The sequence below is a fragment of the Mobula hypostoma genome, chromosome 7, assembly GCF_963921235.1.
Source record: "Mobula hypostoma chromosome 7, sMobHyp1.1, whole genome shotgun sequence".
In the NCBI taxonomy this organism is placed as follows: Eukaryota; Metazoa; Chordata; class Chondrichthyes; order Myliobatiformes; family Myliobatidae; genus Mobula; species Mobula hypostoma.
The window spans coordinates 161,317,792-161,330,163 of NC_086103.1; positions in this window are offsets into that span (position 1 = coordinate 161,317,792).

Below are 12,372 nucleotides of genomic sequence, written 5' to 3' on the forward strand. Positions count from 1 at the left end.
AGATAGGGTGGTGAAAAAGATATTTAGCATGTTGATCTTCATCAGTCAGGGCATTGAGTGTAGGAGTTGGGACATAGTGCTACAATTGGACAAGATGTTGGTGAGGCTGCACTTGGAGTACGGTATACAGTTTTGGTCACCCTGCCTATAGGATATAGGAAAACATGGTTAAATCAGGAGTTCCAGAAAGATTTACTTTGATGTTGCCAGGGCTAGAAAGCCTGATTTATAAGAAGAAATTGGCCTGTTTAGGTCTATTTATTCCTTGGAACACCGGAAATGAGGGGTAACCTCACTGGAGTGTTCAAAATTATAAGATCATTGTCTTTTCCCCCCAGGGTAGGGAAGTCCAAAATTAAGGGTTTTGTGAGATTCTCACTGAAGGGGCAACTTTTTCCACGCAGGCAGTGATGGGTATGGATCATGCTGCCATAAGTGGTTAAGGCAGATACAATAGTATCATTTAAGAAACACTTAGGTAGATACATGGAAGGGTGGAGCTTAGAGAAATGTGAGCCAAATGCAGAAAATCAAGACCAACTGGGAGGGCCAAATAGCCTGTATCCATGCTGTATGCTGCCTGACTTTAGATATGTCATGTAGATTTTTTTCAAAATTAAAATCTTTGGCAGAACAAAAAGATTTGCATCCAGAGAACATGTATTTGAGAGAAATTTTGGGCAGAGTTGTTTGATGGGAGTAACTGAGAAAAAGACCTTTCTACCTTTTAAGGGAAAGGTAGAAATAGATTATTTAGGATAGTAGTTAGGGATTGTTTTAGTAAAAAGAATATATTCATGTTTTACTTTTCAATCTATAAAAGTGTTGTTTAATGGCTGGATCCATCCATATTTTGATAAATATGCCTCTTTTACATTAAATCATCATTGATATAAAGATCAAGTTATCACAGTATTCATTATTTAATTTGCTGCCAGCCAAGTATAAACATAAATTCAAGCAACACACATCAAAGTTGCTGGAAATTAATTGTTGAATTTCAGTTTTATTGCTCTTTCTCCCCTTACCTTTAGAGGGCGATGATGCACCTAAAAACGTTACTGCATTTGTTAAATTGTGATGAATGCCACTTCAAATGATGTGATTTGCTACATTCAGGCTAGTAGTAAATACAATTGTCTCACTAAGAATGAAAGTCATGGGCTTGAGCTTTAGCAAGTGCTTGCTAGAGAGACAAAGCTAAAACTCCATCTGCAATAACAACTGGCAATGGAATCAAAATCTAAAGTAATTATATTGAACATCACCTTTTAAGCTCAAGATGCTCTTTCAAAGAAAAAGAATCATATTTAGCTTTGAAGCCAATTAGTCTATTTCATAACCAAATTTGAGGGGAAAGGGTTAGTCTATTCGACCATCCACTGTAAAATTCAACATTGGCTGACTGCAAGGTCTGTTCTACAGCCTGGGTCTTTTTGTTTTAAAATCTAGGATAGGATATTTGATATGGAATCCAGCCATATATCCCAAATGGACAACTTATGTCTCCTTTCAGCAGTCCTTCCTCATTCAAATCTATCAGCGTAACCATCTATTCCCTTTATCCTTGTGTAGTCTTCTCTTTAATATAGCTTCACCATTTCATCAACCACTTCTACACTGGGGAATTACACATCCCACTCCCAGTGAAGAGGTTTCTTTTGAATTCCTTGTGGACTTTCTAAATACCAGCCAATCAAAATCTACTTAAAAGGCCTTCACGAGATTACCCTAGAATCTAGAAATTGTGTGGACTAGGTTAAGGCTGGGGCATTGTGCATTAAACAAAACGTTGAAAATGATAGAGAAACACCAGACAGGATTGTGTGAGGAATGTCAGGAAGAGGAGTCAATAGAACGTGTAGTTCTGAGTTGCAACAAGTATGGGATACAGAGAGAGATGATGAGAAATAAATTTAGGGAGTTGGGGATGCAGGAATTCACATTAAAAGGGTTGCTGGGCATGGGTGAGAGAGCACGTCCGGGTATTTTTAGCGTTTTTAAGGAGTACAGGGGTTTTTTATAGAATATAACGAATAAACAGGAATAGGATACTAGGATGGTCAAAGATGGGAGGGTGAAGTGTAGGGGTGTGTGTGTGTGTGTGTGTGTGTGTGTGTGTGTGTGTGTGTGTGTGTGTGTGTGTGTGTGTGTGTGTGTGTGAGTGAGTGAGTGAGTGAGTGAGTGAGAGAGAGAGAGAGAGAGAGAGAGAGAGATTGGGTGAAGGGATTTAGAATGTATGTCTAGTGCACATTCTGGAGCAGAGGGTGGCGGTAATGCACCATTAAACTGGATGCCAACCGCCGTAAAACAAGACACAGACAGGCCCTAGAATCTATTCGCAGCAGAAAGGGGCCCCAAACATGTAGATGTGTAGTACAGTGCACGTCGCATAGAGACGCTGCCTCAATTCTCCTGCGACATGGGGTCAATCCTCACGTCTGTGTGCTCCAAGTGATTTTCTCCTACATCCCAAAGACGTGTTGGCATGTTAATTGACCACAATAAATTGCGCCATCGTAGCCCTGCCGACTCTCCCATCAAAAGTATTGATGGGAATATGGTAAGAGTCGGCAGGGCTACGAGGGCGCTCAGCAGCAATTCCTTTGAGCTTATCTGCAGAATCCATTTAACTTCTACCTCTAATGTCTCTTTTTCCCCTTTTTCAGGGTGGATAGGGTTCTGTTAGAAAACCTGACCTGAAGTTACACTCAGACCGGTTTTTTGCGGTGGTAAGGCCCAGTCCCAGGGGCTCACGACTGGCTGCTTTACGCAGTCCCGTGGACGAGCTGATTCTCTGCGGGCTGCCGACTGAAACATCACAGAAGAAAACGATACAGTACATTGGGAATAGCAAATCAACTTTCAGAGACTCTGTACTCAATGAATTGTTCTCTCTCTCTCTCGTTGGTGGGGAAAGAGTTTGTTGCTAATTCTTGAGTCAGAGAACTCTCAGATAAGAAGCGATGCGACAGACTTTACCGTCGCAAATCAGCGTCTCCTCTCACTGTGAAAGATGGACATCTCTCTTTCCCTTTATTAGGAAGGGGGAGAGCCTGTGGTATGTGGAATTGTCGGGTGAATAATTAGTTTTTGTTGTACTCCATATTGTCATTTTTGGGAGTTCTGCTATTGCTTGCTTGGTAGGTGGAGGGGGCCGACGCCTTTTTTTTTGCTGAGGGGGCAGTGCTTTCAAACGTTTTTACTGTCACTCATTTTTTTGGGCGCTCTTCTGTTTTTGTGGATCTCTGAAGAATAAGAATTGCAGGAACAAGAATCCCTCCATGGTTTTATCAAGTTCTTTAATATCACCTTCTCTAAACTGTTAGGCCAATTATCATATATCACAGAAACATACTCTTTAGCTCACAATGTCCATTCTTCCCTTTTTGGTCTTAGATGGAGTTAGATAGAGCTCTTAAAGATAGTGGAGTAAAGGGATATGGGGATAAGGCAGGAAAAGGGTACTGATTGTGGACGATCAGCCAGGATCACAGTGAATAGTGGTGCTGGCTCAAGGGGCCGAATGGCCTACTGAATGTCTATTGCTCATCTAAACCAATCTCAACTGCTGCATTAAAACTGTATTCTTCTCTACCTTGTAGCTTTTATCCCCAGTTATCAGAAGCTATACTTCAAAATTCAGTACAAATAGATAAAGTAGATTTTAATTATGGAATTTTAAATAAGCTATTTGTTTCAAGTCAAAAAGAATAACATTACAAAAGGTACTTGATTCAATATATCAATTTTTCAATTTAATTTTGAAAAAAAAGAGCACCTTTGTAGTATTATTAGGAGGGAAAACTTGAGAGGACAATAACCAGATGAGATTTTATTATAAACACAAAAGATTCTACAGATGTTGGAAATCTTGAACACCACCACACACATAGTGCTGGAGAAACTTGGCAAGTCGAGCAGCATCTATGGAGGGGAATAAATAGTTGACAATTGGGACTGAGATGAAGGGTCTCAGTCTCAATCATCCACTGTTTATTCCCCTCCATAGATGCTACCTGACTTGCTGAGTTTCTCCAGCATTTTGTGTTGCTTGAGATTTTATTAGGCATTCATAAATTCAGTTTGTAAGACTATAAGACACAAGAGCAGAATTATGCCATTCAGCCCATCGAGTCTGCTCTGCCATTCCATCATGGCTTATCCCAGATCCCATTCAACCCCATACACCTGCCTTCTCGCCATATCCTTTGATGCCCCGACCAATCAGGAAATGATCAACTTCCACCTTAAATATATGCACAGACTTGGCCTCCACCGCAGTCTGTGGCACAGCATTCCACAGATTCACTACTCTCTGGCTAAAAAAATTCCAGCTTACTTCTGTTCTAAAGGGTCACCTCTCAATTTCGACACTGTGCCCTTTAGTTTGGGATACACCCATCACAGTAAAAATCCTCTCCATATCCACCCAGATCTAGCCCTTTCAACATTCGGAAGGTTTCAATGAGATTCCACGCTCCCCCCCCCCCCACCCACATTCTTCTAAATTCCAGTGAGTACAGGCCCAAAGCTGCCAAATGCTCCTCATATGTTAACTCCTTCATTCCTGGAATTATCCTCATGAACCTCCTCTGGACTCTCTCCAATGACAACACATCCTTTCTTGAGATATGGGGCACAAAACTGGTGACAATACTCCAAGTACAGCCTGACTAGTGTCTTATAAAGCCACAGCATCATCTCCTTGCTATTCTATTCCCCTTGAAATACACGCCTACATTGCATTTGCCTTCTTTACCACGGACTCAATCTGTAAATTAACCTTCTGGGAGCCTTACACAAAGACTGCCAAGTCCTTTTGCACCTCTGATGTTTGAATTTTCTCCCCATTCAGATAATAGTCCACACTATTGTTCCTTTTACCAAAATGCATCATACATTCCCAACACTGTTGCCCATTCTGCGACTTTTTTACCCATCCTTCCAATTTGTCTAAGTCTTGCTGTAATCACATTGCTTCAACCCTACCTCCCCCCTCCACCTATCTTCATATCATCCACAAACTTTGCCACAAAGCCATCAATTTCATTATCTAAATCATTGACAAACAATGTGAAATGTAGCAGTATTAATACTGACCCCTGAGGAACACCACTAGTCACAGGCAGCCAATCCAGAAAAGGCCCCTATTATTCCCACTCACTGCCTCCTGTCTGTCAGCCATTCTGCTATCCACGCCAGTATCTTTCCTGTAACACCACAGGATTTTATCACATTAAGGGCCTCATGTGTGGCACCTTACCAAACATCTTCTGAAAATCCAAGTAAATAACATCCACTGCCTCTCCTTTGTCCACCCCACTTGTTATTTCCTTGAACAACTAACAGATTTGACAGGCAAGATTTCCCTTTTTCAGAAACCATGCTGACTTTGACTTATTTTATCATTAGTCTCCAAGTACCTCGAAACCTCATCCTTAATAATAGACTCCAACACTTTCCTACTCACTGAGGTTAGACTAACTGGCCTACACAATTTCCTTTCTTTTGCCTCCCCCCGCCCCCCACTTCTTAAAGAGTGGAATGACATTTGCAATCTTCCAGATCTCAGGGACCATGCCAGAATCAAGTGATTCTTGAAAGATCGTGACCAATGCATTCATTATTTCTTCAGCAACCTCTTTCAGGACTCTGGGATGTAGTCCATTTAGCCCAGGTGACTTATTCACCTTAAGACCTTTGAGTTTGCGCAGCACTTTTTCCCTTTGTAATAGCAAAGTGCTCCCTGACACTCACAGACCTCTGGCACACTGCTAGTGTCTTCTTCACTGCTAGTGTCTTCAGTGAAGACAAATGCAAAGTACCCCTTCTTTTTCTCCCATTACCTCACCAGAATCATTTTCCAGTGGCCAAATATCAACTCTTACCTCCTTTTTATTCTTTATACAACTGAAAAAATTAGCATCCTACTTTATATTATTAGCTAGTCTACTTCATATTTCATTTTTTCCTCTTATATAGCTTTTTTAGTTGCCTTTTGGTGGATTTCAAAAACTTCCCAATCATCCAACTTCCCATTTACTTTTGCTACCTTATATGCCCTTTCCTTGGCTTTTATGCAGTCCTCATCTTTCTTTGTCAACCACAGTTGCCTATCCCTGCCATTTGAGAACAACTTCTTTTGTGGGACATATCTATCTTGTGCCTTGTGAACTATTCCCAGAAACTTCAGCCATCTCTGCTCTGCTGTCATCCCCACCAGCATCCTCCTCCAATCCACCTGTGCAATCTCCTCTCATGCCTCTGTAATTCCCTTTATTCCATTGCAATACTGATACATCTAACTTGTGCTTCTCCCTCTCCAACCGCAGTATGTATTCAATCATATTATGATCACTGCCTCCTAAGGATTCCTTTATGTTAAGCTCCCTGTTAAGATCTGGTTTATTACACAACACCCAATCTAAGATGGCCTTTCCCTGAGTAGGCTCAAGCACAAGCTGCTCTAAAAAGCCATCTCATAGGCATTCAACAAATATCCTCTCTTGTGATCTGACACTAACCTGATTTTCCCAATCTCCATGCATATTGAAGTCCCCATTACAATTGTGTCATTGAGGACACGCAGTCCTCTTTTATTGACATTTAGTAATGCATGCATTAAGAAATGATACAATGTTTTTCCAGAATGATATCACAGAAACACATGACAAACCGAGACTGAAAACCTGACATAATTACAACATATAGTTACAACAGTGCAAAGCAATACCGTAATTTGATAACAGACCATGGGCACGGTAAAGTCTCAAAGTCTCTCAAAAATTCCATCATCTCATGCAGACGATAAACCTCCAGCGCTGAAAAACTTGCCGATGCAGCATCCCGGAAGCATCCGACCACAGTCTGACTCAGAGTCTGTCCGAAAACTCCAAGCCTCCGACTAGCTCTCCGCCACCGAGCACCATCTCTGCCGAGCACTTCGACCCCGGCCCCGGCAACAGGCAAGGCCGAGGATTTAGAGCCTTCCCCTCCAGAGATTTTCGATCACACAACAGTAGCAGCAGCAGCCAAGCAGGCATTTCAGAAGTTTCTCCAGATGTTCCTCCGTGCTTCTTCACGTCTATCAGGATTGTGCACGACATCCTACTTCACAGATACGATATCATTCGGAACGGCCACGCACTGTGTCGCGCCGCCATCTTCTCCTCTCTCCTCCTTACACTTATTACACGCCTTTTCCAGCTCCCTTTGCCATCTCAACCCCATGTCTTGGCTACTATTTGGAGGTCTATATATGTGTTTTTCTTACCTTTTCAGTTTCTTAACTCCACCTACGAAGATTCAACATTCTCTGACCCGATATCACCTCTTTCTAAAGATGTAATTCTATCTCTTACCAACAGAGCCACACCACTATCTGTGCCTTCCTGCCTGTCCTTTCGATACAAAGTTCCTTTGATATTAAGCTCAACTACGGCCTTCTTTCAGCCACAACTCAGTGATGCCCACAACAGACCAACAAATCTCCAATTGTGCCATAAGTTCATCCACCCTATTCCAAATGCTACGTGCATTTAAATACAGCACATACAGTCCTGCATTCTTTGTCCTTTTGAATTTTTGCCTCTGTGGTACAACTTAACTATTTGCTCTGCCTGTACTTGTACCCAGTCATTGGCTTGTCCTTCCTTACATTCATGTTACACCCATCATCTACTTGTAAACCTGCTGGCTCATCCTCAGCTCTATCATACTGGTGCCGTATTAGTTTAAACCACTCCCAAAAGCTCTCATAAATCTGCCCACAAAAATATTGATCCCCCTCTGATTCAAGTCCAACCACTCCCTTTTGTACAGGTCCCAACTGCCCCAGAAGAGGTCCCAATTATCGAGAAATCTGAATCCCTCATCTGAAATTAAGTCTGTATATTTATCCATCCTGATTGCAACCAGTGCCGTCGCCCCTTCTATTAATATCCTTTTGTAATTACCTGTCTGGTAGAGCAACAGTGACAACTTTAAGCCATCCCCGTTATTTATTTACTTTCCATCGAGTACTTTTCATGATTAATACACTGATGATTTTCATGACTAAAAAATCTGAACAAGTTGAGTGTGGCTTAGAGCACACACCCAGTTTAGAAATGTGGATATGAATGCAAGTCCAAACTTCAAGATCAATGACTGAAAAATGAGAAATAAAACAAACAATTTAAGTCATCACAAAATCCTTTCCAGCTTTATTGATTCTTACAGCACTTCAAGCATTTTCTGCAATATTCAGTAAAGCTTTCAAACTGTATGAATTAGAGTTGAATTCATGGAACTGTTGGTGAGCTGGGCTAGTACATTATTCTCACTTGTGGATTGAGCACATTTGTGGCAAGTTTTCAAACAGTAATAATTAAGGGTCTCGGCCTGAAACGTCGACTGCGCCTCTTCCTATAGATGCTGTCTGGCCTGCTGCGTTCACCAGCAACTTTGATGTGTGTTGCTTGAATTTCCAGCATCTGCAGAATTCCTGTTGTTTGCGTAATAATTAAAAATATTTGAAACCTGAATATTGATTCTTCTGAGGTGGACAAAGCCAGTCAAACAACAGTATTGTCAGGCTTTCTTTGAGCAGCAGTATTCCCAACACTTTAAATGTAAATGCCTGCAGAGAGTTGGTATAAATGGGTGTTTCTCCAGTTGGCAGTCTGTGGAGAGTGGGGTGCCGCAGGGGTCGGTGCTGGGCCCGCAGCTGTTTACAATTTACATTGATGATTTGGAAGAGGGGACTGAGCGTAGTGTAGCAAAATTTGCTGATGACACTAAACTGAGTGGAAAAACAGATTGTACAGAGGATGTGGAGAGTCTGCAGAGGGATATAGATAGGTTAAGTGAGTGGGCCAAGGTCTGGCAGATGGAATACAGCGTTGGTAAATGCCAGATCATCCACTTTGGAAGGAATAATAGGACAGCAGATTATTATTTAAATAGTGAAAGATTGCAGCATGCTGTTGTGCAGAGGGACTTGGAAGTGTTTGTGCATGAAACGCAAAAAGTTGGCTTGCAGGTACAACAGGTTATTAAGAAGGCAAACGGAATGTTGGCCTTCATTGCTAGAAGGATTGAATTCAAGAGCAGGGAGGTCATGCTGCAACTATACAAGGTACTGGTGAGGCCGCACCTAGAGTACTGTGTGCAGTTCTGGTCTCCGTACTTGAGGAAAGATAAATTGGCTTTGGAAGCAGTGCAGAGGAGGTTCACCAGGTTGATTCCAGAGATGAAGGGGTTAACCTATGAGGAGAGATTGAGTCGCCTGGGACTATACCCTCTGGAATTCAGAAGAATGAGAGGAGATCTTATAGAATATAAAATTTTGAAAGGAATATACAAGATAGAAATAGGAAAGTTGTTTCCATTGGTAGGTGAGACTAGAACTAGGGAACATTGCCTCAAGATTCAGGGGAGAAGATTTAGGATGGAGATGAGGAGAAACTGTTTTTCCCCAGAGAGTGGTGAAAAAGTGGAATTCTCTGCCCAGGGAAGCAGTTGAGGCTTCTTCACTAAATTATATTTAAGAAACAGTTAGATAGGTTTTTACATAGTAAGGGAATTAAGGGTTATGGGGAAAAGGCAGGTAGATGGAACTGAGTTTACGGACAGATCAGCCATGATCTTATTGAATGGCGGGGCAGGCTCAATGGGCCGGATGGCCTACTCCTGCTCCTATTTTTTATGTTCTTAATGCCATACAGATCCACAAAAATGAAAAATAAGGCACCTACAAGGTTTAATTAGTACAAACACGTCTGGCCTACTGTCGACCTCCAGAATAAAATATAGTGGAAAACTGACATTGGATCAAATATTCCCGGAAGAGTCGGAACATTTTGTTTTCATACAATTGATTCTGAATGATTGCTGATTGAGAATTTGTCACTATTGCATTGTGCTGGCATTAAAGCTGACTTAATGATGTGTATCAATGGATTTGCCAACTAGAAGTACCAAAAGGGAATAAGCATTTAACTATTAAGAAATTCATATTTACTTCAGTGGCTTTGGAAGCAGTGCAGAGCTGATTCACCTGGTTGATTCCAGAGATGAGGGGTTTAGACTATGAAGAGAGATTGAGTACAGTCCCAGGCGACTAATTCAGAAGAATGAGAGATCTTATAGAAACATAAAATTATGAAAGGGATAGGCAAGATAGAGGCAGGAAAGTTGTTTCCACTGGAATGTGAGACTAGAACAAGAGGACAAAGCCTCAAGATTTGGGGAAGTAGATTTAGGACAGATGAGGAGGAACTGCTTTTCCCAGAGAGTGGTGAATCTGTGGAATTCTCTGCCCTCTGAAGCAGAGGAGGCTACCTCAGTAATATTTAAGACAAGGTTAGATACATTTTTGCATAGAAGGGGAATTAAGGGTTATGGGGAAAAGGCAGGTAGCTGGAGATGAGTCCATGGCCAGATCAGCCATGACATTGAATGCTGAAGCAGGCTCAATGGGCCAGATGGCCTCCTCCTGCTCCTAGTTCTTAAATGGAAAATTAAACTGCCAATGACTCAATGTCAGTGTGCAGAATTTCTACAAACCTCCTTTCCACAAATCACTCATTTTGAATGTATTAATTCAGGGATAGTGGTATATTAAAAACATTTATATGTAACAGTTTCACCTGGATAATATAAATAATGCTTCTTAACACGAGAGATCTATGCCAAATCTTACCTTTGGCTTCACCTGAAGAGTGCAGGTAGGTATGTGGACATTAGTCAATAAGATTGCAATGGTGATTTCATGCCAGCAGTGGTCAAGCTATTCAACTCAAGTAAATTTGAATACATAACAAAATTATTTCCTATAAAAGGAATGAATAGGACACCTGTGCTGAACGCATTCCATTATCAAATACACATACAAAAAAAATGCCATTAACAAGCCACAACAGGTCATGAAACCTTGTATGTTAAGCCTGAGCATAATAAATAGCTAGGGTATAGAACACAGAAATCTGTAGCACATTACAGGCCCTTTGGCCCACAAGGTAGTGCCGACCATGAAACTGGTCTAGAAACTGCCTAAAATTACCTTACCTTACTGCCAAGTCTTCCATTTTTCTAAGCTTCATGTACCTATCCAAGAGTTTCTTAATAGACCCTATTGCATCCACCTCCACCACTGTAGCCAGGAGTGTATTCCACGCACACACCACTGTGAAAAACTTAACCCTACCATCCCCTCTGTACCTTTTTCCAAGCACCTTAAAACTATGCCTCTATAGGTATAAAACTATGGGTATAATCAATTACTTTGCATTTTACTAGAGAAATTCAAGATAGGAAAATCTATGAATATAAGAACACATGCTTAGAACTAAAATAAAGCTAATGTAAAGTTGATCCAAGAAAGCATAGATTTGAACAATGAATTGAACTTTAGGATGATAAATTGGCAATAAAATGAAAAGGTCTCCATGAACTAGAAGGGGCAAAAATTTTGGATAAAAGATGAAAAACCAAAGCTCAAATGCTTTGACACAGCTAACCCAAGTTATATACCACAATACAAAAATATTAGAAAAATGGGTAAAATATAGACTCTGGCAATTTTGAAACAGGGTTTGATTTAGTTCTCATATTTGTGGAAGATTTTGCATTGAAATTATGTAACAATGAATACAAAGACACCTCACTTTGGTTCTAAACTATATGCTCAATTTTCATTTATGGTTATCCCTTGCCCTTCTTCCAAAACCTACCCTCAGATGTATATGACTACTATCAAGTAAAAAGAACAAAGGACATTTGAATCATAAATGAGACACTTGTAACATCCACAGTTTAAACCATAAGAAATAAAAAGCAAAATGCAGCAGTCAACTACTTTGAATAGGCAGGTGTTTATTTTGTTCAGGCTTTGGGTTTTTATTTTACATTATCAAACAGAGCTGAGGTACTAGTGATATTCCAGGACAAAATTTTCCTTTTCTTAAACTTCGGGTTATCATAGTAACAAGACATACGCAAAAGTAGTAATGAATATACAGTTGCATGGGTACAACAGTCAAGCCAAGTAAGCCATATTCTGTTCAAAAACCAGTACTATTGAAACTGCACACTACTGCACCACAGAAGCCTTGAGAGCTCAGCTTGTGAAATAATTTTTAATCCATACATAAAAGAAAAATGCTGCTCTCCAAAAAATTGTTCACAAGCTTGTTAGTTTTGTCAGTGTATAAAGAAGTTCTGATAAAAATCAGCATGCTCTTGTTTGGCCAGACAACTTCCCCAGTTGAGCTTTAATGATTGTTTAAATACCGTGGAGAAAAGAAAATGCATGGGCAATCCATTTAGTGTTATTTTCTTGTACTCCAAGAAAAATGAGGATTACAAATGGCAAACGTATATAAAGAA